The sequence below is a fragment of the Lolium perenne genome, chromosome 4 (genome assembly GCF_019359855.2).
Source record: "Lolium perenne isolate Kyuss_39 chromosome 4, Kyuss_2.0, whole genome shotgun sequence".
Lineage (NCBI taxonomy): Eukaryota > Viridiplantae > Streptophyta > Magnoliopsida > Poales > Poaceae > Lolium > Lolium perenne.
Window position 1 is genome coordinate 220,186,298 of NC_067247.2, and position 8,237 is coordinate 220,194,534.

At 44.0% G+C, this 8,237-nt stretch overlaps 1 long non-coding RNA gene across 1 annotated transcript; it reads left to right on the forward strand.

Annotated features, from left to right (window-relative positions):
• The first annotated feature begins 4,382 nt into the window (after positions 1 to 4,382).
• On the forward strand, positions 4,383 to 6,752 carry LOC127348849 (uncharacterized). The gene is made up of 4 exons (XR_007879982.2): positions 4,383 to 4,648; positions 4,732 to 4,858; positions 5,609 to 5,656; positions 6,543 to 6,752. It is a non-coding gene; the product is annotated as an uncharacterized lncRNA (long non-coding RNA).
• The last annotated feature ends 1,485 nt before the right edge of the window (positions 6,753 to 8,237 follow it).

Consider the following 8,237-nt stretch of genomic DNA (forward strand, 5'->3'; position numbering starts at 1 on the left):
TTTTTTTATTTCATTATATGTCTGAACTAAGAAGGCGGAAGTATGGGGAACAATCCCGCGATGCCGCATCCTGCTCAGCCGTCGTCAGAGGGGGCGGTTGCTATGGGGGCGGCGTGCCCTGATCGGCCGTTGGAGGTAGGGGTTGTTGCCGCGGGGACACCGCGTCCTGCTTGGACGGCGTCAGAGAGGGCATTGACGCCGCACTCGCCGCTAGCGGCGATGGGTAAAGTTGCGGCTCGGGTCCTTCTCCGTCCTACGGGGAAGAGGTCGGCGAGACTTGTTCGCCGCCGGTGAGATGGGTACTATTCAGTCTTCGTTTTACTTTCTTCCTTGTTCTAGCTTTTTGGTGGGTATCTTTACTATTAAGAGCAAACTGGTGAATGTCCGGTGTCACATTTTCATTTAAAGACAAAAATACCCTCTCACGTCCTGATCTTAACTAACAAAAAAATCGGAATTCTGTTGATAAGTGTTCCCCGCGTCGCGAGAATGCAGGAACAGAAGGAGAAAAAAAAAGCAGAGATAACAACTATCGCGACTCACGCACACTCATCCATTGACGCCCACGATTCTCATTGGTACACCGACCCCAGAAAATTAAAGCACCGCCGCCCAAACCTCCCAACTCGCCGGCCTCCTTCTCGCCCAAGGGATACACCCTCCGCAGTGGCAGCCCCAATTTTGATTCTGCCTCCGTCGCTCCCGATGCCTCCCCTGCCTACATCATGCTCGTGCTCACCATCGTAGGGCACCTACTCTTTGAGGGGGGCATTGTTTGAGGTCTCCGGTCGGCGGTGTCTGAACAACATTGACTCTCCTCTCTTCTTCCATATTGTTTCTGCCCACATGTCTCTGACTTTCTCTGATTTTTTGCTTGTACGATGCAGATGGAAGGAGAGGAGGTTTCGCTGTGCTGCCAACTCGCCGCGTACTTCCTATGCCACGGCAATGTCGCCTTCCCGCGGATCGCCACATGCCACTCTGGCCGCACCGGTAGCCTACACGCCAGATCCACCTCCAGCGAGCCGTTCTTGTTCGATCGGAATCCGGTCGTTTCTGGCAGGCATTTTTATGAGTTTGATCACTGCGTGCCTTTCCAGGATGGATGGAAGAAAAGTCCACGGGACAAAGTCAAGAGAGAGACGAGGGCTTTAAGATCACGCATGAGCCAGCAGGGCTGTCACGGACCATCCACCACATCACCGAGGTCAAAATCCCCCATCCCTTGCACCGGCCTCCTCCTCCTACCACGATGGGTGGCAGTCGCCGGAGCTCGCCGTCGTCAGGTTTGATCACTGAGTGCCTTTCTAGGATGGATGGAAGCAAAGTCCACGTGACGAAGTCAAGGGCGAGACGAGGGCTTTAAGATCACGCATGAGCCGGCAGGGCTGTCACGGACCATCCACCACATCACCGAGGTCAAAATCCCCCATCCCTTGCACCGGCCTCCTCCTCATACCGCGATGGGTGGCAGTCGCCGGAGCTCGCCGTCGTCAGGTTTGGTCAGGTCTACGCTCATGGTATTCCTAGCATAGCTGCTGGTGCCATGGCTGGAACCGGCTCCGTATCATCCATGTGCATCGTCCGCCTTCCGGGCAGCCCACCTTGATACACACGAGTAGAGTCCGATGGAATTAAAATAGCCTAGATAGCCAGGGCTCCTTGGTTCGTACGAGCAGAGATCGACCGATCTAAAGATATTAGCCTAACCAGCCTGGGTTCCTTGGAACAACAACTACTTCTGCTCCTATTTAATCAACGCAAGGCACAACGTGATTGCATGCTAGATTGCCCACCAATCGCGCCGATTAAATGGGAATGGAGGAGTAGCTAAGCCTTCACCATGTTTCTATATATGTGCTCGAGCTGCTCCAGTACAGCTGTGACATTATTTCAGAGTTCAGTGTGTGGCCTCTACGTGTAATGGAAGTTCAGTTTAGATGGATAGTGTGTGAAGTTCAGAGAAAAACATTGTTGCTGCTAATTTACGATTTCTGTACCCCTAAGGATAGCTGGAAAGGAAACTTCCAATAACAGTCCAAATGAGTGCTGCAAAATGATGTTGTTTCTCTGAGGAAAGCATGCCACGAGAAAGATCAAAGTCGTACAAAGATGAAACCATTGAGGTACGCAACTATTTCTTAATCTTACTCAATTTGTGTGGGGCATGTAGCTAGGCATTATACCTTTTGTCTTGCAGATGCTAGCAAAGAAAGTGGATGTTTTTTTTGAAATGGGAGCACTGCCCAGCCTCTGAAATTTATGTGGAGACTAAAAAGATGAAGCGAGAGGTTACTGTCATGGATAAAGAAGTTGCAGTGCTAAGCCCCGCCTATGCGTGTCCATAAGGACCAGGCGGCTCGAAAGTAGTCAAAGACTGGTATCTTGAAGCATTTGACTATTATTTACATGACATTAGTAGCAATTTCTGTTAAATATTTTTATTACCGGTTTAGTTTTATTATGGTGCAGCTCATCCACTGTTGCCTCGCAGCAGGCCTTTTATGAGTTCTGTATCCACTGGAGAGGGGGGTGTCATTCGTGCTGGTTCTTGCAGGGGTGAGCTCGCCGCGCCGCTGAAGACGACCAATAGCTTGTCCTTCCATTTTATAGATGACTGGAAGGTCGCCATCCAGCTGTCGAAGAGAGGACGCTCGCTGCGCGGCAGCTCGTCTATCGAGCTATGTTTTTTCTTTCGAGAATTTTTAGGGATGTGGTGTGTTATGAATTATACTGTTGGATATGAGGAGATGAGTGGGAGACGATATGCAATTGTGTTGTTGAAAGTTTTATTTATGTAGATTTTTGTGAAGGACCTATTTTATTTATTTATTGTAATTAGGTTCTTATGAGTCACGTACCATAGCAAGAGAAAGATCTATATTGTTGTATGATTCTTTGATTTAGCATGCTCTTCTAATCCATATGGATATACTTAAGATGAACCTAATTCAGCTATTTGGCTTGCCAAAATTATAAGCGTGACCATTAGGTGATGAAGAGAAAGGGATGTAGTCAGTAGTTTGGAGAGATTATGCATACCAATGACTGTGAACACACATTTAACTTTATTTTCTATTTTTTAATTCTTTACTTTTTTTTATTTGTGTGGCGAGTTAGTCAGAGTTTTGGGATGTATACTTTTCGGAAAGAATAACTCCATATATATTTGTATCTTTTGTGATGTGTATTTGTTTCTATTGTAAGGAGTTCCTTCCACAATACATATGACCCTACACGTTTTATAATGGACTATATCCAGAACTATTTGTTGTGAACTGATTCGGAAGTATAATATTGTAATACAGTCTGTAATTTACATTCATATAGTGTCACTTAAGAAAGTTTTTTTTTGGTTTGACGAGTGTCACTTAAGACAGACTATAATGTACATTCATATAAGAAATATTTATGTACATAGAAAAACCTACATAATATTTAAAATATTTATTAGTTTACTTCACATAATTCACTGTGTGAATTGTTTATACATATAACAAGTGACACTAGAAATAAGATAGGGAGCCGTGGCGAAGCACGGGCATTCCACTAGTTGTTGTAGTGCTCGATGGACCTCTCTGTTTCACCAGCGCGGTAGGAGCGGCAGGGGAGTAGCTTGCAGCGGATTTTGGGCGCGTGGTGCTACCTGGCACCTGCGAGCCACCAGCAGGTCAGGGATAGGGAGCTACAAGGCAGCGACAACGCGAGCATGAGTTGCAGGTCAGGGACTTTGCTACTCTGCTTGGACGGCGGCAGCAAAGCTGCATGTAGGGCATGCTGATACGTCTCAAACGTATCTATAATTGCTTATGTTCCATGCTACTTTTATGATGATACTCACATGTTTTATACACACTTTATGTCATATTTATGCATTTTCCGGCACTAACCTATTGACAAGATGCCGAAGAGCCAGTTGCTGTTTTCTTGTAACATCCTAAAAACTGTGCATTTTCAAATTCATGCATTGCATCACATCAGCATGTCAAATTTTCAGTTTTAGAAAAAGTTTTACTTGTTTCTTGCATAAACATAATTTATATTGCTAGTTTTGCTCGTTGATTTAAATCTATGTGCATACTATTTTTTTTCCTAGTGCTTTACTGGATTGGAGCTGTGCTCATCATGCCCAGATACTGTACTGGAAGTATTTACAAAATTCCGTATTTTTATTTTGCGTCAGTTTCATAAACTGTAGTTAATTCAGTAAACTCAGAAGAACAAAAAAAAACAACTAAAAGAGAAGCTTACCTTCACGTGAAGTGATCAGGTAGCAGCCAGCCACGCCACGACCACGCGCTGGCTCAACGCAGTCACGCACGCAGCGCAACAGCACTAGCAAGTCCCTGCGTTTCACGTTTTTTTCCCCCTCCTGACTGGTGGACCCCGCCGCCCTTCTCCTACCTCAGGACGGATACCTGTGCGTGTACGGGACGAACAATCCACCGAAAACTGCCCAGAAAAATCTCCGATTCTTGCTCGATCTTCACCCGTTTCGCACGAAATAAAATTCCTATAAATACCCAACTTCTCCTCCTTTCTTTTCCTTTTGGAACCCTAAAAATAACGCCGCCGGGCTGCCAGATTTTCGCCGTCGAAGATCTGCCGCCGTCGCTGCCATTAGAGCTTGGTTGAGCTCAAACTCGAGGTTGTAGCGCACCCTGCCTCCGCTTTTTATCTCTGTGCTTTTCTCTCGTTCGACCACGTCGTCCTAACCTTTCTCATCAGCAGAGCATAGATACACTTGCAATTCATTGCCGGAGTATCATCGGAGTTCGCCGCTGCCAAGAACCACCGGAAGAGCGCCACCGTCCGAAGCTGCTTCGGCTCTGCCATCCTCGAAACACGGCCACAGCTGGTAATGGCATCGTGTCTAACTGTATCATTTAGATTAGACTAAATGCGATTAGTGATGGTTCACGTTTTGCTCAATTAACCGAACCCGCAACGCAGACTCGATCGATCAGTACATATGTGCTAGCTAATCTAAAACTTTGAAACTTCATAACAAATAATCTATAGCTCCGTTTTAGACGATTCTTTTTTGCATTGAGTTGGTAATTAAGTTCCCTGCAATTTTCGTGTAGAAAGTTTCTCCATCCGAGAAACTTTTTCTGACAACTTTTCGGACAAAATTATTAAAAGACCGCGAAATGTTAAATCTTGTAAAATTCATAGAAAATGTTTCGTAACTCGGAATTTAACAAATGATATACCGTTGGATTCATAAAAATGAGAAGAACACCTTGGTACTGTTAGTTTCTATTTTTACAAAAGTTACAGATTTTTAAATTTATAACTAGTGTTAAAGTATTTTCAATGTATCATAAATTTGGTAAATGATTTTATTTTGATTCCAACAGGAAATTAAAGATAAGGATAATTTCTATGAACTAGTACATGTTTATAAAATTTACGAAACTATTTTTACACAAAAGGTTATTGTTTGTGTTAAATTGCCTATTTGAAATTCCTATTGAACAAACAAATCAGCTTGTAAAATATTTTCAAATATAAATTTATTTTTGGAGCATGCATGCATTATTTTATTGTGTGTTCTCTCTGTTTGTGCTCTCTAGATATTTATTGTGATTATTTTGTTGTCTAGATCGTGCGGAGTGTAACACGAAGAGCGCGAACGCCAACGACAAATAAGGCAAGTTGAACTTTTGATCATAACAGATATATTGTTTTCCTATATGTGCAGTAGGATTTTAGTACAAGTACATGTGTAGGATTGTTATTGATGGATTGTGTGCTATTGCTATGAAACCCGCGCAGGATAGCCATATTTTTATTATGATTGGATTCATTGCTCGTCAACCTATGTTTGATTGCTTGGATACGCTTACTTTATAAGTGGGTGGAATATCATGTCATGGGTATGTATTAGTTGAAAGGTTAGTTTTGAGTTGACAAAACAATTATTGGATGAATTGGGGCGGATATGAATAGTACTTGAGAAGGTTGTAGGTCGACCGACATGGTAAGGGCTTTGAGCCGGACTTACTGACATGTATAGGTCGAGTGGCATGACAAGGGCAAAAAACCTGACTTACTGACATGTACACTAGTTGATGGGAGGGTGACATGGTAAGGGCGTTGAGCCTGACTTACTGACATGTTCACTGGTGGTGAGTGGCATGGTAAGGGTGTTGAGCCAGACTTACTGACATGTACACTGGTGATGAGTGACATGGTAAGGGTGTAGAGCCTGACTTACTGACATGTACACTAATGGAGTGGAGATTAGCATGGTAAGGGTATTGAACCTGACTTACTAGCATGTGTAATGGAAGAAAGGAGATTAACATGGTAGGGGGGCTGAGCTTGACCTACTCACATGTGCACTAGAGGAGTTCGGAGATTAAAGTTGCTGGGATAAAACTAGGACGATACTATGATTGCTTTGTGCAAAATAAAATAAAAGTTTGAACCCTCAACTCGAAAATGTACTTGATAGATTGTTATAAGTCTCTAGTGACACTCGCCAATACATTCAATGTATTGACCTTGCGTGGCTGCAACGTTTCATGTTGCAGGTAACATTGAGGACAGAGTGATATTCCATATTTAGGTCGCGAGCTTCCACTCAGCATGTTCGCCTGTGGCGTGATGGAGCTCTTTGCTTTTATTTTTTTTCCGCTTTGAACTCTTTTATTTGAGCTAGCCATGAGCTATGCAAGTTGTAATAAATATATTCTGGATCATACACGTTGTAATAATGACGCATTTGCTATTCTGTTTATTCATCGAACTGTGTGTGCTAGCGAGTCGATCCAGGGACTAGCACAATATGCACAAAGATCCAATCCTTACTGGGTCGGATCGCTTCATTTCTGCTGTTTTTGGTTTCAGAAATCCTACAAAGGAAATATTCTCGGAATTAGACGAAATCAACGCCCAGGGTCTTATTTTTCCACGAAGCTTTCAGAAGACCGAAGAGGATACGAAGTGGGGCCACGAGGTGGCGACACACCAAGGAGACGCGGCCAAGGAGGGGCCCGCGCCGCCCTAGTGTGTGGGCCCCTCGTGACGCCTCCAACCCTACCCTTCCGCCTACTTAAATCCTTCGTCGCGAAAACCCCAGTACCGAGAGCCACGATACGGAAAACCTTCCAGAGACGCTGATGCTGTCCAGGACTGGCGCGTGGTTGACGAGGGAGGAAATGGTGTAGCTTTCCTTCATTCCCCGGCAACGGCGCCAGAAAATAGCTTGATGCCTACGCACACTCCTTTTCATGTAGACAGTGTTGGGCCTCCAAGAGCAGAGGTTTGTAGAACAGCAGCAAGTTTTCCCTTAAGTGGATCACCCAAGGTTTATCGAACTCAGGGAGGAAGAGGTCAAAGATATCCCTCTCATGCAACTCTGCAACCACAAAGCAAGAAGTCTCTTGTGTCCCCAACACACCTAATACACTTGTCAGATGTATAGGTGCACTAGTTCGGCGAAGAGATAGTGAAATACAAGTGGTATGAATGAATATGAGCAGTAGTAACGGTGCCTGAAAATAGCTTGATGCTACAACTGGCGTGTGGTTGATGGTGGTAATATTGCAGGCAGTACAGATGCAGTAAAACAGTAAACAAGCAGTGATATCAGTATTTGCGAACAAGGCCTAGGGATTATACTTTCACTAGTGGACACTCTCAACATTGATCACATAACAGAATAAATAGATAAATGCTATACTCTACACTCTCTTGTTGCATGATGAACACCACTAATTGTGTAGGGCCACGAGAGCACCTCAATGCCGGAGTTAACAAGCTCCACAACATTCGATATTCATATTTAAATAACCTTAGAGTGCATGATAGATCATTGCAATTACACCAAGTACTAACATAGCATGCACACTGTCACCATCACACTATGAAGGAGGCATAGATCACATCAATACTATCATAGCAATAATTAACTTCATAATCTACAAGAGATTACAATCATAACCTACGCCAAGTACTACACGATGCACACACTGTCACCATTACACCGTGGAGGAGGAATAGACTACTTTAATAACATCACTAGAGTAACACATAGATGAATAGTGATACAAAACTCATATGAATCTCAATCATGTAAGGCAGCTCATGAGATCATTGTATTGAAGTACATAGGAGAGAGATTAACCACATAGCTACCGGTACAGCCCTTAGCCTCGATGGAGAACTACTCCCTCCTCATGGGAGACAGCATCGGTGATGAAGATGGCGGTGGTGTCGATGGAGAT